Genomic DNA, 24983 nt, shown 5'->3' with positions numbered 1-24983 from the left:
TAATTGAGGGCGCGCAAACACCCTTACTTTATTCATACAGTATTTCAGAATGAGAGCACTTAGTAACTTCGAATAAACTTGAAACATAATTTCAAACCGTTTCTAAAATTATTCTCGTTTACTACAAATTTATAACATAGTAACTCATTTTTAAAGTAATCAGACCTTTGAAGCCGCTTTACATATCGCAGTTCCATTCTTGAAAGAATCGCTGATTTACCGATAATTTGCTATCATAGTTCCATAAGACACGTAATTGTAGTCTACAAACTCAGTAAAATCGCTTAGCTGGATAATTTCATCCCTTAGTTGAACACAATACTATCAAACTGAACATGCTAGTAATAGTTATTACATGACCTGCTGCAGTATCTAGACAGCGAATCAAAAGTCTATGCTAGCAAATAAAAAAAAAAAAAAATCTCCCTTGTATCTCGCCAGGGAGAATATATATATATATATATATATATATATATATATATATATATATATATATATATATATATATATATAGTCAACTTCTCGTGATATGTCACGCAGTTGGCTTTCTAAGAAATTTTTCTCCTCTTTACCTATCGGATCTGACAAAAAAAGGTCTAGCCATCTGAAGGCGGAATCAGTGAGGTTTCATCAGTAAATAAAATATTTATGAGTCACCCACTTTTAACGCGTCAAGTCACCATAGGTGATTAATATCGTCGCAGAAATGCAGCGGAGGTATGAAATGAGGATCATGAGAACTGTTAGGAGGTTCACGGTAATGCGATCAAGCCGCTGTGTACTGGGGTTGGAGGTACAGCACGCATGTCGGCGCCCCCTGAAGGCCGTGTGGCGTGGAATGGAATCTGTCTGGTAGTCTTTCCCCCCTCTTATGACGTCACACATCGCCAGAGAGACAGACACCCTAGATGGCGCTCGGCCCCTGGAGTGCTTTCTCTTTTTTTTTATTATTTTTGTTTGGCTTCCCTGCAGGCTGCTCTGTGCTTTAATAGCGCAGCATTCAGCCTATCCGCTTCCCCTTGTTTACGTACAGAGTGCGGTAAGGGTAAACAGCGGGGTGCAGCGTATATGGAACAGGAGACTACAAAACCCGTGCGTGGGCGGCGCTGGCGTGTGTATGGACAGTGTCTGGCGAACCCAGTGTGCAAACAGATCACAGCTAACTCAACCCTTTCCGCATCTGGCCCACGCCCATAGGTTACTATAATCTCACGAAGTGCTGTACTCGCAAGCTGACGCCGACAGATATCTGAACATCCCAGATTCAAATCCCTGTGGCTGCCAGGATTTGATTACGGCTAAGACATGCAAAGCTTCCCATCGAGACAGACCGTCCGACCGCCGTGTCATCCTCTGCCCACTGGTGTCATTGCATGCGATATGGAGGGGCGTGGGAGCCTGATCTTGGAGATGTTATTTCTCACTCAAATAGTTCCTCAGCTGGCATCACGAGGCTGAGTGCACGCCGTTTCAATCCTCTCACCAACATAAAATCTCTGTCAGCCACCGAGCGAGGTGGCGTAGTGGTTAGCACATTGGACTCGCGTTCGGGAGGACGACGGTTCAGTCCCGCGTCCGACCATCCTGATTTAGGTTTTCCGTGATTTCCCTAAATCGCTCCAGGTACATACCGGGATGGTTCCTCTCAAAGGACACGGCCGACTTCCTTCCCCGTCCTTCCCTAATCCGATGAGACCGATGACCTCGATGTTTGGTCTCTTCCTCCAAACAACCAACCAACCATCTCTGTCAGCCACTAACATTCGGAGGCGGATGCCAACAGTAAGACACACAGCGTAACAAAAAATTCAGCGTTATTTCTTCCGTACCAGCAGTGCAGTGTGTAGGAAAAAACCTGATTTCTTCTGCATAAGGCTCTTCTGTTATTCTAGGCAGCTGCGCTGGCTCCAAAACTGACTGAAAGATGTTAGTTCTCCTGATGCTCTAAGAGTATTGCAATATGACGTCGACAGAAGAGGCAGATATAAAACACTTTTATTGTACCCTTGGTGTAAAGTGTTCACTTATGTGAGCAGATTCGGATCTCACATGTAGTTCGAATTAAGGGAAAGCAGGTTGTTACCTCTACACTAGTTCATAGGTCAATAAATTGTCCTCCTGCAGCAATCACAACACAGTCCAGTGGTTCAAAACGATTCACATGTGGCGAAATTTTAACGTATCAGTTCACCATATCACGTTTAATGAACTCGTTAAAATTGAGATAGTGCACAAAAATAATCAAAAAGTCCGTCAACACTGCCATCCTAACCAGTCATTGTTCACAGAAGTCAATAATCACTGTTCTTCTCCAATAAGTTCTCACTCAGAATTAATTAGTAATTACTGTCACAGAAGTCATGAATTAAACCAACGATTGAAGAAAATGAACTACCATATACGCAGTATATGAGAATATTTCAGAGTGTTAATTACCGGAATACGGCATATAGCTCACGACAAGACACATAGGTGCTGCTCGCTTTACTCTCAGCACCAGACTGCCTAACGTCATAGGTGCTACATCTACATATAGTTTCACCAATGAACAACATGTTTCACACTACTCATTATTGACGGCATCCATTTTAGATAAAATATTCTATGACCCTCAAAATATTGAACTTTCAAAAATATATCAACAAAATTATAACGCCGAAGTACATAATCTAACAGTAATTCTGACATACTTTTTAATTGAAGTTAGCAGTGGTCTAAAATGTTAATTAATTCTGAAGATGATTAGTTTGCGACATTTTAGATACCTTTGGAAAAATTTGGAAATATGTACTTTAAAATGATGTCTCCTACCGCTCACTAAATATGTAAGGTCGTACTGTATGAACCTTTTCAATTAACAATAATTCATACTTCCGTTTTCTGAGTTACTAATTATATCACTGCAACTATGTTGGCAAGCAATATGTAATGGGTAATGAAATGAAATGGGACTAAACTCATTTATGAATCTCAAATTACTATGCTCTCACTGGGTACTAGGTATACTATCATATATTGTCATTATTATAGTTTAGTAAAAAATTTAGATCTTGGAAGCCAGAAAAACCAAGCAGATGAGATTGGATACTCAGCTTGGTTCGTCTAAAGTGCAGGTTACAGTCATATCTGGCCTTGAAACAATCAGTTTGGCCCTTTTTTTCTAGTGGTTAAAGATTCTGCCATTCCCCAGGGAACGCCCAATCCTCTGTGATATCATGTTGCAAGCAGACGGATCTTCGACGAAGTAGCTTCCTTGTAACTTGCACAATGAATGACCCAGTTTCAGCACATGCCAGAGAGATCAAAGATTGCTGATTCTGGGTCTCAGAATCCGTATGATGTGAAGATATCCTGTGTACGTTGCAAGCATTTTGTAGATACGTTCAAAATTCGTAAATAACTGAATTTTATGGTTTTTGATGCGATGGTAATAATAATAATAATAATAATAATAATAATAATAATGCATTGCAACAGTTCCTTTAACAAAATTTCGTATGGCTCATCCCGCTTGTCAGGGGAATTTTTTATCGAGCTGTTATTTCATTTATTATCATCATCTTCCAAGCAGTATCTGCCCAATTTATTCTTCCCTTAAAATCCATCAAGTACTCTCTTTGCTCCTGATTGCGGTGCGTTCAAACTATTAGATGTGCTTCATATAACATATTACACGCTTTGTTGAGTTTGAGCGAGACTGCTATCCAAGTAGTTTTGTAAGCTTCTCTTGTGTCTTGTAATTGTAAGTGTAGCATTAATCATTCTTCTCGCGTCACCGTTAAATGTGCGTCGCTCTACATACTGTCTTTCTATTGCAGGTGAGGACCGCCACCGCAGAACGCCTTGAAGTCTGGTAATGTATGTTGCCGCGCTTCGACATCCTTATTTGTTCTCATTTTACGGCGACGGAACAGTTAGGACGCTGTACCAAGGGAGGCCAGCTCCTGAAGAAGTGCGCGGGCTGTCTCGCTTTGGAAGACCTCACTCCGCTCGCTGTGGTACAACTGATGGAAGATGAAAGGGTAGGAACCGAGGAAAAATATTTTGTAGAAGTCGACTGTCAAGTGCAGCTCCAGTAGCGTGAACAGGCAATTGCAAGATCCCGAAATAGAGAACATTATTAATTGTACATAACGAGTACCGACATGTAATAAGACTTCTGTTTGCCGTGAAATGTAGACAGTGGTTTCTTAGATCGAGAGGAAACAAGGAAGCCTTTGACTTTCCTGATGGCGTTGTAATTCTGTCAGAGATGGCAAAGGACTTGGAAGATTGGCTGAACGGGGTGGATAGTCTTGAAGAGAGACTGTAAAGTGAGCATCAACAGAATTAAAATAAGAGTAACAGATTGCAGTATAAATTTAATCAGATGATTTTTATGGAATACATTAGGGAATAAGACACTAAAAGTAGATGAATTTTCTGTTTGGTCAATTAAGTAGCTGACAGTAGCCTCAGTAGAAAGGATATAAAATATAGACTGGCAATAACAAGAGTTTATGAGAAAGGGGAATTTGTTAACACTGAATATGAATTTAGTATTTTTGAGAGTATTTGTTAGCAGTGTAGCCTTAAGTACATTTTTTTATTTTTTAAAATGTGTGTGAAATCTTATGGGACTTAACTGCTAAGGTCATCAGTCCCTAAGCTTACACACTACTTAACCTAAATTATCCTAAGGACAAACACACACACCCATGCCCAAGGGAGGATTCGAACCTCCGCCGGGAGCAGCCGTAAGTACATTTGGAAAGTGGATTATAAACTGTCCATACAAGAAGAGAATAGATACTTTTGAAATAAGGTGGCTCAGAAGACTGCTGGATATTTGATGGGTAGGTTGCGTAAATAATGGGGAGCTACTGAATCGAATTTGGGAGAAAAGAAATTTTTCGCACAGCGTGAAAAGGTCTGTTGATACGACGTACCTTCAGACATTACGGTCAGTTTGTTGCCTGAATACAGTCTGCAGATACAAATGAATGGAGGTTGTAGTAGTTTATGCAGCGGTATTAACATGCACAGGGTACATGAGCGTGGAGGACTCCATGAAACTAATCATTCGACATAAGACAACAACAGCAGTTATTAAGTGATCCCTTCTGCATCTGTTAATAGTGCTTCAAACTGAGAGGACAAATATTTTATGCCAGAGAGATTCTGTTGGATATCTCTTAATTTCGATGCGAACGCGTTACATAAGGGTCTGACAAATACATGGACACGGCAAGAAATGAATGCTTGAAGGTAAATGCAGATGCTTTCCAAGCCTGCAGGTTGTGCTGTTGTATTTGGTCTCGAATGTCACCTGTGCGATAACGTCCTCAACACGTTGCAAGAGTCAGTTGTGATCAGAACAGCGTTCTGTGTAGCTGGGAATGCATTATGTAGGGGCTAAGAGTATTCGAATGTCGCCAAATTGTTGGTGCTCGTATGATGCGTGCTTCCGCAAGCAAGGGAGCAGAAGTGTATGGCGTTCCAAAAGGCACCGCACCACAGATTTATACGGCATACAGGGAAAGCGCTAAACCACAAAGCGGACGAAAGTGTATCTACATCTACATTTATACTCCGCAAGCCACCCAATGGCGTGTGGCGGAGGGCACTTAACGTGCCACTGTCATTACCTCCCTTTCCTGTTCCAGTCGCGTATGGTTCGCGGGAAGAACGACTCCCGGAAAGCCTCCGTGCGCGCTCTAATCTCTCTAATTTTACATTCGTGATCTCCTCGGGAGGTATAAGTAGGGGGAAGCAATATATTCGATACCTCATCCAGAAACGCACCCTCTCGAAACCTGGACAGCAACCTACACCACGATGCAGAGCGCCTCTCTTGCAGAGTCTGCTACTGGAGTTTGCTGAACGTCTCCGTAACGCTATCACGCTTACCAAATAACCCTGTGACGAAACGCGCCGCTCTTCTTTGGATCATCTCTATCTCCTCTGTCAACCCGACCTGGTACGGATTCCACACTGATGAGCAACACTCGAGTATAGGTCGAACGAGTGTTTTGTAAGCCACCTCCTTTGTTGATGGACCACATTTTCTAAGGACTCTCCCAATGAATCTCAACCTGGCACCCGCCTTACCAACAATTATGTCGAGTGAGCGTGACGGTCGGTCATTGAAGAGGATGGTGACGGCAAAGAAGAGGGCAGCTGCTACAGTCACTGCAGAATTGAGTGTCGCACCCGCGAACCATAACACCAAGAAACTTCCGTAAGCTCGGAAAAGCTGGGCGAGCCGGAGCTCCAAAACCACTCATCAGTAATGCAGATGCCCGTCAGAGGAAAATGCGGTGCCGAAGCCGCAAAACCTGGACTACAGAGCGGTGGAAGAAAGTTATTTGGGCGGATGAGTTTTATTTCATAGTGTTTTCGACTTCTGGCCGAGTTTACGTCCCGAGAGTGAAATATGGTGTAGGTTCGGTTGTGATATTTTGAGTAGCTATTTATGTGATTATGGTATTTTGTAGGCCGCTTGGTTAATCTGCATGGTCACATTACTGCCAAGGGTAATGTGACCATTTTGGGTGATCGGGTCCATCCCATGTGCAGTGTATGTTCCCCAGTGGTGGTGATGAGTTCAAAGACGACAGAGCCCCTGTTACCACAGCTCATATCGTCCAGAACTGGTTTTTTGGGCACAAGAGTGAGCTTTCGCATCTTCTCTGGCGACCACAGTCACTACATCTCAGTATTATCGAATCCTTGTGGTCTACTTTGGAGAGAAGCCTGCACGATCATTGTCCAACTGCTTCATCGTTATTTGATATTTTCGCAGTTTTACAGGAAAAAAAGTATAAAATCCTTCGCAATTCCATCCAGGATCTGTATTCATCCATCCCTAAACGACTGGAAGCTGTTTCGAATGCAAACGGTTTTCCTTCAGTGTACCAGGCATGTCAATGTTTTGTGTTCGAGGTGTGTTTTATAATTTTGGCCTCAGCCTGTATTTGAACTCCTGACCTGACATTTGGACTACATCTGAAACCTTATACACTACTGGCCTTTAAAATTGCTACTCCACGAAGATGACGTGCGACAGGCGGAAATTCAACCGACAGGAAGAAGATGCTGTGATATGCAAATGATTAGCTTTTCAGAGCATTCACACAAGGCTGGCGCCGGTGGCCGCACCTACAACGTGCTGACATGAGGAAAGTTTCCAACCGATTTCTCATACACAAACAGCACTTGACGGGCGTTGCCTGGTGAAACGTTGCTGTGATGCCTCGTGTAAGGAGGAGAAATGCGTACCGTCACGTTTCCGACTTTGATAAAGGTCGGATTGTAGCCTACCGCGATTGCGGTTTATCGTATCGCGACATTGCTTCTCGCGTTGGTCGAGATCCAATGACTGTTAGCAGAATATGGAATCGGTGGGTTCAGGGGGGTAATACGGAACCCCATGATGGATCCCAGCGACCTGACATCAGTAGCAGTCGAGATGACAGGCATCTTATCCGCATGGCTGTAACGGATCGTGCAGCCACGTCTAGATCCCTGAGTCATGGAACGTGTGCAAGACGACAACCATCTGCACCAACAGTTCGTCGACGTTTGCAGCAGCATTGACCATCAGCTCGGAGACCATGGCTGCAGTTACCCTTGAGGCTGCATCAGACAGCAGCGCCTGCGATGGTGTACTCAACGACGAACCTGCGTGCACGAATGGCAAAACGTCATTTTTTTCGGATGAATCCGGGTTCTTTTTACAGCATCATGATGGTCGCATCCGTGTTAGGCGATATCGCTGTGAACGCACATTCGAAGCGTGTATTCGTCATCACCATACTGGCGTATCACCAGGCGTGATGGTACGGGGTGCCATTGCTTCCACGTCTCGGTCACCTCTTGTTCGCATTGACGGCACTTTGAACAGTGGACGTTACATTTCAGTCGTGTTACGACGCGTGGCTCTACTCTTTATTCGATCCCTGCGAAACCCTACATTTCAGCAGCATAATGCACGACCGCAAGTTGCAGGGGCCTTTCTGGATACAGAAAATGTTCGACTGCTGTCCTGTCCAGCACATTCCCCAGATGTCTCACCAATTGAAAACGTCTGGTCGATGGTGGCCGAGCAATTGGCTCTTCACAATACGCCAGTCACTACTCTTGATGAACTGTGGTATGGTGTTGAAGCTGCATGGGCAGCTGTAGCTGTACACGCCATCCAAGCTCTGTTTGACTCTGTGCTCAGGCGTATCAAGGCCGTTATTACGGCCGTAGGTGGTTTTTCTGGGTATTGATTTATCAGGATCTATGCACCCAAATTGGGTGAAAATGTAATCACATGTCAGTTCTATTTGACCAATGAGTACCCGTTTATCATCTGCTTTTCTTATTGGTGTAGCAATTTTAATGGCCAGTAGTGTAGAACTAGCAGCGGGGTAGTGCAGAGGCGGTTACATAGTTCTGAATGTGACTGCGGCCTGCGGTGGTCAGCTACAGTAGGGAGTTCCCTTCTACCGCCTTGTCATACGCAGTATGGAGGACGCGGCCTTGCGCTCGCCGCTGGAGCGGCCAGTGCCGGTGAAAGTGCACAGGAAGTGTAGAGGGGGCAGCGGGGGTCGGTAATTTACCGAGGTGCCGGCCCTAATTTAGGATCGTGTCGTAAAGGGCGGACAGGGCAGGCGAGAGGACGCGCTCCACGTGCTGCCGCCGCCTCTGCCGCCTGCCGCCAGATTTACGGGCTATGCGGCCAGGCGCCCACTGTAGTCTCAAGTCATCGCGGCCCGGTACTCCTCTGGGCTATTCTCCGAACAATGAACAGCTGATGTGGGTCAGAAATCCTGCTTTTCTCGCGCGAAGCTACTCTGGCGTATCCAATTAAACGAGCACACCTCCATAATACAGTTCCTTGTTGGAATAAACCGAGGTTGACGAGTGTTATGACGCCAGAGATGATAGAACACGTAATTTCATCCATTCACTTACAAAAAAAAAAATCTCCGGTGGACGTTCCCTTCAAGTCAATCTGTGACTGGAGGGCCTACGTCATATTTTCTAACCATACCAAGATAAAAAAAAAGTGATGAATGCCTACTTGTTTAGAGGACAGTTACCAGAGCAACAGGTAACCAGTTTCGTCGTCTGTTCTCCTCACCGTGGCCGTTCCGCTATTCTACCCCAACTACATTAGTCATTTATGGCTCTGAGCACTATGGGACTTAACATCTGAGGTCATCAGTCCCCTAGAACTTAGAACTACTTAAACCTAACTAACCTAAGGACATCACACACATCCATCCCCTAGGCAGGATTCGAACCTGCGACCGTCACTGTCGCACGGTTCCAGACTAAAGCGCCTAGAACCGCTCGGTCACTCCAGCCGGCATTAGTCATTTACGACGGACGCTATTGTGATTCGTTAAAAGCCGCTCTTCTTCTTCTTCTTCTTCTTCTTCTTTTTCTTCTTTTTCTTTATCGTCGCCTTGTCCCACGTCACGTACGGTCGGCGTTGCTCTTCTGGATCCTTCTCCTCCATAGTTCTCTATCCATTGCCTCTTCCTTCTTCCATCCTTTCTCCCTTAGGTCCCCGGATATCTTATCCTCCCACCTCATCTTCGGTCTTCCTCTCCTTCTCGCTCCTTCAATCTTTATATCTTCTACTCTGTTTCCGATACACTCTTCCCCTTTTCTCTGTAAGTGGCCGTACCACCTTAGTCTGTTCTCTTGTATCTTTATCCCCATGGGTCCCACTTTCACAGCTCCTCTAACAGATTCATTTCTAATTGTGTCCTTCCTTCTTACCCCACGCATCCACCTCAGCATCCTCATTTCCGCCACTTACACGTTAAAAGCCCCTGAAAACCATCAAACCTGTTCGTCAAATTCGGTGTTTGTCAAGCTAGTGCGCAGACTGACCAACGACTTTTGTCAAATTTAACCTCACGTTTGTAGAAACTGTCAAGCTGTGCGCATTGTGCAGCGAAGTATTTTGGCATCCGAGGGGAACGCACGAAGTACAACGCAGGATATAAATTTCATATCTTCGAAATATACTCTACCTGCAGGTACCTCAAAGCTATAATACTCCGGCAAGCAACTGCTTATTGGTTGACAAACGCATGCGTAAACGGCCAAGCTTGTTTGTCACGTCAGATGTCAACCGAAATTTCTTTCAGACGCGTTAAACAGAGTCCGAGTTTGACAACCACGTCGTAAAAAGCGACACACTGCCACATAAACTGACAAACTCGTGCACTTTTACGAGTTGTTTGATCGTCTACGGGGGCTTTCGTGTTCAGTTTTACTGATTTTTTTCAGAAATCAAATGAAATGCAATTACTCTCGGACGTGCCACTGAAGATCAGAGGCTCCTGGTATCAATACAATCAGAGGGTATCGTTGAACAACCTCAGAGATTTTGTCTGCGAAGTTCAGATTCATTCAAAGACATTCAGTGAAGGTTTGATGAAATAAAGTGAAAAAAAAGTGTTGTGACTAGTATGTGGTACAGAGAGAGAAAAAGTGTGTCAAAACATGCGAAGTGATGAAATCAGAGGATAATAAGATATTCTATAAAGTCTTTTCGGGTTTGCGGCCGGATTCTAAAATCAACTTGACTCGATATTTCGGCGATCAAACTGGTCGCCATCTTCAGGAGAATGTGGCACTCATCAGCAGATGCAGCGTTCTCCTGAATGTGGCGACCAGTTGGATCGCCGAAATATTGAGTCAGGTTGATTTTAGGATCCGGCAGCAAGCCCGAAGAGACTTTCTAGACTTATTATGCCAGGAAAGCGTACGTAGTCACAAGATATTCTATAACTTGTAAAAACTTAAAATGATCCATAAATGAAGGGAGCAGTGCTAAGAAGAGAGAGGTTGCAGCAATAAGACCCCCCACCATCCCTGGCCCTTAAGTGACTACGCCAGTGACGAGGTGGTTTCCATTGCCGTCTGGAACGCCTAGCCAACGACTGTTACGTCAGCCCACCTTTCTGGCCTATCGGAACTTGGCCTACTTGCTTTCTCTGCGGCATTCTTTTCATTACGACACACTAAGGCCTTGCTATCTAATCCCTTCACATTTACCATAAAATTAACTTTTTTTCGGGTTGCTACAGCTGACAAGAGAAAGGAACTCTTTTTCTCGACACGTTACCTCGCAGAATATTTCACTAAAGTTCGATTAAAATTACTTGGCAATTGACGAATGCCACTTGCCGCTACAGTATTGCCACGTGGGCTGACGGCTTCTGCTGCGTTATAGGTGATACAAAAACAAAATGCTCTTGATGTGTGGCGTGAAGCAATATTGTAAGCAGCAGCCTTGAAGTATGTCGGAAGTGCGAGATGATATGTATACAGCTGAGTTTAAGTGACCAATGGCTGAACTGCGACAGACAAACATGTTTTGTAGCTGTTAATTTAAACGTACGTCCTAAGCTAACCACAACCACGTGATGTGCAGTGTATCCGAGAAAACGGCAGTCGACAATCAATGACGGAACTAAAATCACGGCCGGCCGGTGTGGCCGTGCGGTTCTAGGCGCTTTAGTCTGGAACCGCGTTACCGCTACGGTCGCAGGTTCGAATCCTGCCTCGGGCATGGATGTGTGTGATGTCCTTAGGTTAGTTAGGTTTAACTAGTTCTAAGTTCTAGGGGACTGATGGCCACAGATGTTAAGTCCCATAGTGCTCAGAGCTATTTGAACCATTTTTGAACTAAAATCACGATCGCTTTGTTCACGACGATTAAAGCTAACCTCCACGAGCAAACTCAAGACAGAAAAAATTCAATTCCAGTGCTAAAAGCAAACTGTAATCACTCACTTAGTTGCCTGAAACTATCCTCATACTGACACACGAGCTGCAGCTTTACCTACCGATAAGCAGTCCTGGTTTGCACTTGGTTGCATATTACAGGCGACGCAGCCAGTTTCCAAACGAAAAGGAATGATAAAAAAGTAAGAGCAAATAAAAAAGTCAGTAAGATGATGATAAATGACGCGGCAAAGAAATTTCATTCAAACCAAATAACTCAGCAAAAATAATCAAACTTTTGGAACAAAAACATTTCGCAGCAGTCGATCTTGTGACCTTTCATCTGTCAGGGTTATACCCTAACCTACACGCTACAAGACAACAGTGTGACGCGAACTTATGACTGTGATAAGACAGTCGCAATGATGAATTGCAGCCTTTAAAAATTCTGCCTCACGCAATGCCGTGCGAAGCTTACCTATTGTAAGCCGATCGCTATGATTATGATAACTGTACATGTGACACTGTATCGCGTTTTTTGCGGACGTACCCAGTAGTGTCTGGTTAGTGCTGCATGTGAAATGTGTGAATTTGTGTGAATTTCATGTGTGTGTGTGGGGGGGGGGGGGGGGTTATCACGTGTGATGAAATACGAAATGCATGTGCCAGACCCGTGATTGGGGATCCAAAGACAACGAAAAAGTAAGCCGGACAAGGAATTGGAATTGACTTGACCAGTTGTTGTGGCAGTTTGGCAGCGGCGAATGATTCGGGCGTGACGCCGAGATCTCTGATTGGAGGTAGCCTGCAACGCGTGGAGTATCGACTGTCGATTAAATTGCAGCAGACGACAGTTGCGTGTTTTTCAGATGGTTACTTTCTTGTGTTTTTCCTTGGCCGATACGGCCTTCGCGTACGACTTCCTCCTTCCCTATGCGGAAAAAAAATTTCCTCCTGTACTTATGTTCGTGTCACTAAGAATTTGAAGAGAGAAGTTGAGCTTTAATTATCTGTTACACCAGACCTCGTAAATACGTTCTGATCTGTTCCACACAGTGTGTTTTACGCTGCAAGACAGCACTTTGTCAGTAGCTGTCAGTACAGAATACTGACCGGGGATGATCACAGACAGAGATTTACTCCATGCCACGCAAAGATCGAGCAGATGGCGTACCTCTACCCAACTAAACTGTATCTTCTTAGCGATAGCAGAATGATATGAAGTGCGTTCCGAAGGAGTCTGCCTTTCCCACTTCGGCCATTTATTTATACAACTAGTTAAAAATGTAATATTATACCGGCAAATGTTACGTACTTTCATCCATGTACTGCCTAAGCTTCTCTAGCATGCTGTCAATTAATTTCGAGCCTACTGGACAAAGCATTACTCATCGCAGAGGCATTGCAAATAAATCTTTCAAGGTGGATTCGCACTGTTTAGAATGTCTCCAGAATTTGTAAACAGTTGTGCTATTCTGTACTGTGTTTGTATGATGCAAGAAGCAGCTATGTGTAATATGTATGTAGACTTTCTCTGTTGCAAAAGGTACTCTGTTTTTAAATATTTTAGCGATGACAAGCCTTTTATAGTGTGCTATTTTTATCCACTTGAGATCTTGTGCGTGAGGTCAGCGTAAAATGAATTTACAAAAGATTTTGTGATCTGAAGATGACAGCATAGTCTGTTGAAACCTGTTGTCTTAAATAAATAAATATTTTATGCAATCTTGGCTGTTGAATGGTTAACAGTTTAACAGATCGCCATTCAGTTCTCACAAAATGAGAAAATTCAACCATACGAATCGCCTACAATCCCACGTAAGTCACTTCGGACATGTGTTGTGAGGTGGATGCAGTGCTGCTCGGTATTGTGTTCACTTGACGATACCGTATGTGATCGGATTCACATTCGGGAGGAGAACGGTTCAAATCCCAGTCCGGCAGTCCAGGACAGTTCCTTCGTAAGATATGACCGATTTTGTTATCTATCCTTCCTTAATCCCAGCTTGTGCTTCGTCTCTGATAACCTCGATGTAGATGGGACCTTAGACTCCTAATCTTCATTCCTTTCGTATGTGAAGATCGCGCTTCAGGTTATGCATCGAAACCTATACTTAATTCTAGAAGATTTCGTTCGGTATGGGCTCGTAACTGTATACTGAGTTATGTGGCAAACAGAATGAATCTTCGGCCTAGTATTCTGAAGCAACCCCGTCCATACAACAGCTAATACACCCACTAAGGTTCCCTGTGGTTTTACCGCGCAGAGTGGCCGTGCGGTCAGAGGCGCTATGTCACGGATTGCGCGGCCCCGTCCACCGGAGGTTAGTCCTCCCTCGGGCATGGGTGTGTGTGTGTTACTCTTAGCATAAGTTAGTTTAAGTAGTGTGTAAGTCTAGGGAACGATGGCCTCAGCAGTTTGTTTCCTTAGATATTCACACACATTTCTTCCCTGTGGTTTGCCAAAACCACTCCAGAAGGTTTCTTCGATATGCTCTTTGCCCCATCACTGCCAGATGGCGTCATTATTCTGCTTATAGTAATGACGACGTAGACGATATATTAAACTCTACACTTGATTGCTACATCTACATCTACACCTACATCCATACTCCGCAAGCCACCTGACGGTGTGTGGCGGAGGGTACCTTCAGTACCTCTATTGGTTCTCCCTTCTATTCCAGTCTCGTATTGTTCGTGGAAAGAAGGATTGTCGGTAAGCCTCTGTGTGGGTTCTAATCTCTCTGATTTTATCCTCATGGTCTCTTCGCGAGATATACGTAGGAGGGAGCAATATACTGCTTGACTCTTCGGTGTAGGTATGTTCTCGAAACTTCAATAAAAGCCCGTACCGAGCTACTGAGCGTCTCTCCTGCAGAGTCTTCCACTGGAGTTTATCTATCATCTCCGTAACGCTTTCGCGATTACTAAATGATCCTGTAACGAAGCGCGCTGCTCTCCGTTGGATCTTCTCTATCTCTTCTATCAACCCTATCTGGTACGGATCCCACACTGCTGAGCAGTATTCAAGCAGTGGGCGAACAAGCGTACTGTAACCTACTTCCTTTGTTTTCGGATTGCATTTCCTTAGGATTCTTCCAATGAATCTCAGTCTGGCATCTGCTTTACCGACGATCAACATTATATGATCATTCCATTTTAAATCACTCCTAATGCGTACTCCCAGATAATTTATGGTATTAACTGCTTCCAGTTGCTGACCTGCTATTTTGTAGCTAAATGATAAAGGATCTATCTTTCTGTATATTCGCAGCACATTACACTTGTCTACATTGAGATTCAATTGCCATTCCCTGCACCATGCGTCAATTCGCTGCAGATCCTCCTGCATTTCAGTACAACTTTCCATTGTTACAACCTTTCGGTACACCACAGCATCATCTGCAAAAAGCCTCAGTGAACTTCCGATGTCATCCACCAGGTCATTTATGTATATTGTGAATAGCAACGGTCCTATGACACTCCCCTGCGGCACACCTGAAATCACTCTTACTTCGGAAGACTTCTCTCCATTGAGAATGACATGCTGCGTTCTGTTATCTAGGAACTCTTCAACCCAATCATGCAATTGGTCTGATAGTCAAAAAGCTCTTACTTTGTTCATTAAACGACTGTGGGGAGCTGTATCTAAAGCCTTGCGGAAGTCAAGAAGCACGGCATCTACCTGGGAACCCGTGTCTGGTGCTTCAATATGATCAAAAAGTACATTTTATTTCCACTTCTTAAACTCTCACACACATGCTACAGTAATTGACATAATTGTTTAACGCACGTATATTTTTTCACTGTTGCTATACCCCATAAATGTTGGGCGAAAACACTGTAAATCCATCAGATGAAACCACCACGAAAAACCGATGCAACTGCTTCTTCCGTAAAACATCTGTTTATTACGTGAGTCTCTCCTCCATAGAGTGATGCAATTGCTCTCAATTCACGCGCGCAAGAATTAGCCTTCGTTGCGTGTTACTCGAAGTTTTCACACTTACGTGTGAGCACTCGAAATGTATTCTCTTGCGGTGTGTGTGTGTGTGTGTGTGTGTGTGTGTGTGTGTGTGTGTGTGTATATGTGTATGTGTGTGTGTCACTCATGCGCGCAACGCCGTAGCGACTCTCGTTTTTTCGCCGCCGGATCTTTCTTACCTTGGGACCGCCGTAATAAACCTTCGGCAGTTCCTCATTACTGACCCGGTTTACCGTCCCATGCCTTCTAGGCGGCAGCAAAAGGAACGCCTCGAAAGTTGGGCGTCCATTTAAATGCAGATAAGGCCCTAAAATTTGATCACCTCATACGCCTGTCCACCTCCTCGTCTCAGGTTACATTTTGTGTCCTCGGGACAGCGCCTGGGGGAGGGGGACGGGGGACAGTTCCTTGCCGCTGCTGGTCCTAAAAAGGAGTGGCTCGAAAATTGGGAAAGGGGACAAAATAAATTAGCCGTGGTGTAATTTCAGACGGGGCGGTTCTCTCCTACTGAGGCGCTGTCTCGTAATTGAAAACTGCAGGTAGGGTTCTACCGAAACAAGCTGCGAGAGGCAACTTGGGGCAACATTTTGGTCGTAAACGCAGTACACCGCGATTTTCGCGAAGATACTAAAATGCTTTCACGTGGGGACGATGTTTTTTGGCAGTCTGGAGTGTACAAGCTAATTGAAGATGTGGCTTCAGTAGTACCAGCTTACTAGTTTCAGAAACCAGCTGCAGTGCAAATTTTTCGTCATTATTTCTTAACGTATATATCCGTATTTAGAGATTTTCTTGTTCACAAATTTGACTAAACAGTCTTTACAGTTCATAATTTCCTATGACACAAGAATGCAATTTAAGTAAATGTTACAATTGCAGACCTGTCCCCTCTTCTAGGTAAAAGTTGAACAATAAAGGGGAGAGGTAAACACCTTGTCGAATGCCCCTTCCAGTGCACTATCCTACAGACATTTCATTTCCAATCCTTATTCTTCCTTTCTGTTGTGAATATAGGCTCTGTACTAGTCACCTTTCTTTCCAGTCTACTCCCCCCTCCTCCTCAAGATATCCATCAGCTCGTTGCATGGTACCATTTCGAAAGATACTTTTTTCAGATCAACAAAAATTACATAAATTTCTCAACGTTTCTCGATATACCTTTCCCGTATGATTCTTAACTGGCCAATAGCGTCTCTTGTTCGCTTTCGTCTTCAAAATCTGAACTGTATCTCTCAACCCCATCTATCCAACTTACCATATAACCGTCTTTTCAGCACTCTCGGCAATGCTTTAGTTGCATGAGAAATTAGGCTAATAGTACTACGCTCCTCACATTTTTTGGTGTTTCTCTTTTTCTCAGTTGCTATCATTACCGTTGCAAGAAAGTCGTCATGCCATTCCCCTTCGTCGCCTTCAGATTCCTCATCTCTTTCTGAGCCTTTTCTACTTCTACTTGAATGATGCTGCACCCGTTTCCATCTTCCGGCGCACATTCCTCCTCTGCAGGCTTGATTTCACTTAGTATTTAATCCATCTTATACATACATTCTAAATTTCCTTGCCATCTGCTCAAAATTTCCTGTGGTTCCACAGCTGTCGCGCGGCCCACTCTTTCCATTTCCGTGTTAGTTTTTGGAAGTAAAAGAAAGCGGACAATCTCCCTAGCTTACCTGTACATCATTTCATACTTTCCCTCTGTTTTCATTTTGTTTCCTCGCATTTCCCATCCATCCATCTTTCTCTTGGTTCTTCAGTTTCTCTTCTTAATTCATTATTCACTTTCTTGTTTCTCTTTTTGCATTCTTTATTTTCCAAAATTTCCACTTTCTCCTTTCTTCCATCCTTTTCAAAGTGTTTTCCATTACCGATTCTTTCTTCATACTTTTGGACACTTTAATTCATAGCACAGCTTTGGCAGAGTCCATGAGTCCTTCCCTCATTTTTATCCATTTTTCATTTAGTCATTCTTTCTTTCTAGCTCTCTCCCATTTTTTCCATAAACCTGGCTTCCATCTCTTGAAACCTTACCTCTCTTCTTGAGTATCTCCACATTTAATTATTATTTTGTCTTACCTCTCGACAGTTACTTCAACTTCACGTGTATTTCTCCCACTACGAGGTTGTGGTCTGAATTTTGTTTCTGCTCCTGTGAAAGTTCTGGGATTCTTCAGACAGTTCCTAAACCTTTATTGTATCATAATGTAGTCCGACTGATAAGTTTCTCTATTCAAATTACTCAGTATACCTGGATGGTCAGTGTTAAAGTAGTAATAAATTACAACGTTAGGCCACGTGCGATACTTTTACTGCATGAACAGCGGAAAAGTAAGCGATAAAGATTTTTCCTTTCATCATTTTGTAGGGGTCGTCAGCGAGAAAAAAATGTCCCTAAAGGCTAGAAATTTCCCTAAAGATTAGAAATTAAACTATGTGATCAAAAGTATCCTGATACCCTCAAATACAGACGTTTTTCATATTAGTTGCATTTTGCTCCCACCTATTGCCAGGTACTCCATATCAGCGACCTCAGTAGTCGTTAGACATTGTGAGAGAGGAGAATGGGGCGCTCCGCGGAACTCGAGGACTTCGAACGTGGGCAGATGATTGGCTGTCACTCGTGTCATACGTCTGTACGCGAGATTTCCACACTCCTAAACATCCCTAGGTCCCTGTTTCCGATGTGATAGTGAAGTGCAAACGTGAAGGGACACGCACATTACGAAAGCGTACAGGCCGACCTCGTCTGTTGACTGACAGAGACCGCCGACAGTTGAAGAGGGTCGTAATGTGTAATAGGCAGACAACTATCCAGACCATCACACAGGAATTTCAAACTGGATCAGGATCCACTGCAAGTACTCTGGTAGTTAAGACAGGAGGTAAGAAAACTTGGATTTCATGGTCGAGCGGCTACTCACAAGCCACACATCACGCCAGTAAATGCCAAACGACGTCTCGTTTGCTGTAACTAGCGTAAACATTGGACGATTGAACAGTGGAAAAACGTTGTGTGCAGTGACGAATGACATTACACAAAGTGGCGATCCGATGGCAGGGTGCGGGTATGGCGAATGCCGGGTGAACGTCATCTGCCAGCGTGTGTAGCGCCCCCAGTAAAATTCGGAGGCGGTGGTACTCTGGTGTGGTCGTGTTTTTCATGGAGGTGCTTGCACCCCTTGTTTTGCGTGGCACTGCCACAGCACAGGCCAACATAGATATTTTAAGCATCTTCTTGCTTCCCACTGTTGAAGATTAATTCGGGGATGGCGGTTGCATCTTCCAACACGATCGAACACCTGTTCATAGTGCACGGCCTGTGGCGGAGTGGTTACACGACAATAACATCCCTGTAATGGACTGCCCTCCACTGAGTCCTGACCTGAATCCTACACAACACCTTTGGGATGTTTTGGAACGCAGCCTTCGTGGCAGGCCTCGCCGACCGACATCGATATCTCTCCTCCGTGCAGCACTCCGTAAAGAACGGGCTGCCATTCCCCAAGAAACGGAGTTCAGCACCTGATTGAACGTATACCTGCGAGAGTGGAAGTTCTCATCAAGACTAAGGGTTGGCTAACACCATACTGAATTCCAGCATCCCCGACTGAGGGCACCACGACCTTGTAAGTCATTTTCAGCCAGGTGCACGGATACTTTTGATCACGTAGTGTATGCGTAAAGTTTGTAGAAAGTCGCTAAGTGCTTTCAGTCTCAAATACTGGATGAAGTAAGTGTGGGAATTCACGCGTCTCCTCCCATCCTCTTCGTTAGATAGGCGTTCTTACCCCACAGCGATTGTCGGCTGACAGTAAGGTATATATATATGTGTACAAAGTGTGCCGGCCGGAGTGGCCGTGCGATTCTAGGCGCTACAGTCTGGAACCGAGCGACCGCTACGGTCGCAGGTTCGAATCCTGCCTCGGGCATGGATGTGTGTGATGTTCTTAGGTTAGTTAGGTTTAATTAGTTCCAAGTTCTAGGCGACTGACGACCTCAGAAGTTAAGTCGCATAGTGCTCAGAGCCATTTTGTACAAAGTGTGGTGTGCGTACTGTAAGACCTTCGGTACACACACCATCAGATTACTTGACTTGTCGCTCTAACGAAGTAGGCGAGTGTCAGCAATATGTCTCGTGGTCTTATCGTGGCGTGTTTATCTTCTGCCGTTAGGTCAGATGATAGAAATGCCACTTGCACGCTTAGAGTAGCAGATTGACGGTGAACAACTTTAAACAGAACTTAATTAATTTTCACACACATTTATTAAAATAATAAAAATCATAGATATTATGTAACTTGATTCTGGATGCTGTTTACAACTGACAATCTGAAGTTCCTTTGGTCTTGGTACGTTAATCTTATCCTCACATATCTCTGATACTTGACTAAGTGTCTATACATTTCTCTTCTTAGCTATGTACAGGAATATGATAATCTTGTTAGGTGCAGACTGAAACTTGACTACAGACTAATGCAGACTGACTAATTGGAGGTCTGTACACTCGTTATAATACCTCACATGTTCAGGTATCACTGCGCGAGTGTGATCCGCGAGGAGAAAAGGTTCTACGTTAGCAGCAATCTCATTGGCTGCGTTACATATTAATACGCGGTTCGGCGGAAGCAGAATTTGGTCCGTCTCTATGGCAGCGCCATCTCGTAGTGCGGAGACGGACGAGCGCTGCGCCTGCCCTGTTGTGCTTAGCGGGGCGCGCTCTAGTAGGAAAGTTGTGTACGCGCTGACTACGCGGAACTATGTACACAACACAAAGTTTGGGTGAAATCGGTCCAGTGGTTTAGGAGGAGATGTGGAATATACATATATACATTTTCATAATATGCATGGATGCCTTTATTTTATTTACCTATTTACTGTCGTATATTTAAATGGTAATACGAATAATGGACTGCCACGTCAGGTCTGACTAAGCACTGACGCGAAGCACCGGTTTGCAGCAGATGAAAGGCTTGTCGTGACTCCTTCACTTCGCGCGTCCTCTCCTCGCCAACGCCACCCCATCTCAGAGTAGTCGTGGCTCATTTTCCACGTTTCCACACTGGACGCTGCCTTGTACCGTTGCGCGTAATTGGCATGACGACCATGGACGGCTGTAGCCAGGAGCCGGTTTCGAGATTCCAGCTCGTGCCACGCTGCCAGCCACCTTCTGGAGTATTTCCCCCACCCTGGGGGCCGGCCGCTGCGCGCGCACACGAGCACCCAATTGCGATGCCTCACCTGTTGTTCTCGCTGCAATTACGGCGGTGATGGATGGCGCCGATAGCGTATCGACGGCGCAGGCCGATGGCGGGCAGCAGATAGCGGGGACTGAGGAGCACCCGAGGGCTTCCAGTCCGTATCCCGCCGAGAAGCAACCAACAACACGGCCGCCTGGATCTCTCTCTCCACATCCGTAACGCGCGGGACCTCCCAGCCGTTACGGAAGCGTTCTCCGGCCCTGTTTCTGATTTTCGCCGTCCTTCGGGGCACTTGAATTCCAGTGATTCACCGTGTTCAGTAGCTTTCTGTAAGGTTGTACTGCAAGAAGAGACAATTCTCCTCAGTAGGAGATACGATTGCACTCAGTAGTCTAAGCAAGGAAGGTGTCAGAACTCATTAAAATGCATCACTGGAAAGGAGAGCAAATAAAGGAATTCAGCCAATTGAGCGGGACGAACAAAGTGGCGCATTGGTTACCCCGCTGGACTCGAATTCGGGAGGACGATGGTTTAAATCCGTGTCCGGCCTTCCTGTTTAGAGTTTACCGTGATTTTCCTTAATTGCTCTAGCAAATGTGTGGTGTGCCTACTGTAAGACCTTCAGTACACACACCATCAGATTATTTGAGTTATCGCTCTAACGAAGTAGGTGAGTGTCAGCAATGTGTCTCGTGGTCTTATCGTGGCGTGTTTATCTTCTGCCGTTAGGTCAGACGATAGAAATGCCACTTGCACGCTTAGAGTAGCAGATTGACGGTGAACAACTTTAAACAGAACTTGGTTAATTTTCACACACATTTATTAAAATAATAACAAGCATAAAAATTACTTAACTTGGTTCTGGATGCTATTTACAATTGACAATCTGAAGTTCCCTTGGTATTGGTATGTTAATCTTATTCGCACATATCTCTGATACTTGACAAAAGTGTCTATACATTTATCTTCATGGCTATGTACAGGAATGTGATAATCTTATTAGGCGCAGACTGAAACTTGACTATAGACTAGTGCAGACAAATGCAGACTTGTACAGACTGGTGCAGACAAATGCAGACTAATGCAGACTGACTAATCGGAGGTCTCTACACTCGTTTAATGCCTCGCGCGTTCAGGTATCACTGCGCGAGTGTGATCCGCGAGAAGAAAAGGTTCTACGTTTGCAGCAATCTCATTGGCTGCATTACATATTAATACGCGGATCGGCGGAAGCACAATTTGGTCCGTCTCTAAGGCAGCGCCATCTCGCAGTGCGGAGATGGACGAGCGCTGCACCTGCGCTGTTGTGCTTAGCGGGGTGCGCTCTAGTGGGAAAGTTGTGTACGCGCTGACTACGCGGAACTATGTACACAATAAAATGCCAGGATGGTTCCTTTCAAATGGGACGACCGATTTCTTTCCCCATCCTTGAAACATTTAGAGCTCGTACTCAGTCTCTAATCACCTTGATGTTCGACGGGACGTTAAACCACAATCTTCCTTCCATCCTTCCTCCCTGTCGTACAGACGTGCTCTTTCAGTGGGGGTTATTATTCCAGTGATGTACGAACTTTACAGATTTGTCCTTTTGCTTAAAGTAATGAAAGTAGTCATGTCTGCACTAATAAATTATAAAATCGGGTGCTTAACATGTTGTTTGGTTGCTTCGTTGTGTTCTTAGTGCCAACGGCTTTGCCGCAGTGGTAACACCGGTTCCCGTCAGATCACCGAAGTTAAGAGCTGTCGGGCTGGGCTAGCACTTGGATGGGTGACCATCCTGTCTGCCGAGCGCTGTTGGCACGTGGGGAGCAAACTCAGGAGCTACTTGATTGAGAAGTAGCGGCTTCGGTCGCGGAAACTGACATACGGCCGGGAGAGTGGTGTACTGACCACATACCACTCCATACCCGCATCCAGTGACGCCTGTGAGCTGAGGATGACACGGCAGCCAGTCAGTACCGTTGGGCTTTCATGGCCTGTTCGGGAGGAGTTTAGTTTTAGTTTAGTTTATTGTATTCTTCAGATATGATTGTTGGCCCAAGCTTTCAGTAGCAGAAATTTCATGCAACCTTTAGTGTGGATTATCTAGGTAGCTTTTTCTTCTAAATAATACAAGTTACCGTATGTTTTTGTCCTCTGTATTTTTTCACAGTGAACAAGCAACTATTTTATAGTTATTCACCAATTTCCACAGAAATAAAACTCCCTACGATAGCGCAAACATGACCCTCTTTCACAACACACTCCACCGAGCGAGGTGGCGCAGTGGTTAGCACACTGGACTCGCATTCGGGAGGACGACGGTTCAATCCCGTCTCCAGCCATCCTGATTTAGGTTTTCCGTGATTTCCCTAAATCGTTTCAGGCAAATGCCGGGATGGTTCCTTTGAAAGGGCACGGCCGATTTCCTTCCCAATCCTTCCCTAACCCGACCTTGCGCTCCGTCTCTAATGACCTCGTTGTCGACGGGACGTTAAACACTACCCACCACCACCCCTCACAACACACTCCACGACTCGTTAATGTAAGTCTTCACGCCAATTGTGTTGTAGAGCAACAGACATTGAATTTATAAGCAGACAGTCTAGGCGTTCATGTAGCTGCAGACGGAAGTAGGGTATTTAGATTTACTTTACACAAGTTTTTACATAAATAACAATTTGTCTATTTTATTGGCTGTTCAGCTCTGTGGCGGTGGGTTATATTATTTTAATAGTTACAGCAACCAGCCACTCTGTCAAGCTTATCTGTTTAAGCTAATAAGCGTTTCGGGCTTTCATACATCTTCAGTTAGCGCAATTTTTTGAGTCTTCAGTCCGTACATATGTAAGACATCGAAATCAGTACATCGTAAATTTCCAACTCGTAAAGTATAGTAGCTAAACAAAATTGTTATTTTGCACAGGGCAGCTACAACCTCGAGTTTGCTATCAATGTTGTAACTATGATTGAAGACTTAAATATATATTACGGTAACTGAAGACTGCTTCAATAAAAACACGTTGCAAAGTGGCTGGTTGCTATATTAATTAAAATAATTCTACATAAATGTTGTAAAATTTTGTGAAAACATTATTTTTAAATAACTTGTAATTTTTTCATTTAGTTCTTATTGAGTACAAAATTGTTCAGTTTATAACAAACGAAGGCAGTAGTTCACAAACTATACCTCATACATAAAAATCGGCAAGAAGAGGAGGGGCAGGCAGGTGTTCACCTATAGCCACTCAACCCACGATTTGTACAGCATCAGATTTCCAATATTCCATACCCCTTTCCAACGAAATATATCGCTGCAAATTCTGAGATTTGTAACTTTTGCAACACTCTCACATCGAATGCCGTTAAAGAACATACTTTCACTTGACAGTTGCTTCATTTTGCGGCAGAGACACAACGAGACGGTTGACCGTAACTCAGTACCGATTAAATTTCGTGTTGTCAAATTGGATGATACGATTTATTTTGAAAAAGACTTCCTGTTCACAGTGGCCTTGATCGCAGATAAGCCCATCTTGGTCACTTGAAACCAACACAAATTTATTTCTAGGGACAAAGACGGGCCCTAGATGCATGACGTGTTACTATCGTGGCAGGATACTGATTCTGATGATGACTCTAAAGACGTTGGGTGGAAACCGCAGTCTCTTCTGGGTTTGTTATGGAATTGCGCCTGTTATCGTTGAGCGTTGAAATTGCTGGAACCACAGGTTGGTACAGCACGGCTTCCCTTAACAATGGGGGCTTGCATTCCCAGACTACTGGCGGCGGATGCAACATCACTTCGCCAGTGGCCACGGCGTTGGCGGACGTGTTCAGTCTGCGTCGTGTACCTTGTTGCTAGGAAAACGTTTAAATTTGTCACTTTGTTGCTGTTGTTGTTATACCAGCGTAGCATGTGATTGGAGTAATGTTCGTGATTGTACTACTGTGAAACTACAATTAATACGAAGTAAGATTAGTGATACGATGGGAAGCTTAAAAGTTTGAAACCAGTCAGCTGTCTGAAGTCCATTCAGTGGACTCGAGACAGTCCTGAATGAAAGATGTATGAACCACTATGCAGACATCTTTTGCGCGATATG

At 44.5% G+C, this 24983-nt stretch overlaps 1 protein-coding gene and 1 pseudogene across 1 annotated transcript in view; both read left to right on the top strand.

Moving 5' to 3' along the window:
* LOC126092680 (meteorin-like protein) overlaps nt 1-24983 on the top strand; it is a 303797-nt gene that overhangs the window by 201410 nt on the left and 77404 nt on the right. The window lies entirely within an intron of this gene.
* On the top strand, nt 22581-22698 carry LOC126093139 (5S ribosomal RNA; annotated as a pseudogene).

The sequence above is a fragment of the Schistocerca cancellata genome, chromosome 7 (genome assembly GCF_023864275.1).
Source record: "Schistocerca cancellata isolate TAMUIC-IGC-003103 chromosome 7, iqSchCanc2.1, whole genome shotgun sequence".
Lineage (NCBI taxonomy): Eukaryota > Metazoa > Arthropoda > Insecta > Orthoptera > Acrididae > Schistocerca > Schistocerca cancellata.
The sequence above is the reverse complement of the archived record's forward strand: the minus strand, read 5'-3'. Positions and strand labels throughout refer to the sequence as shown.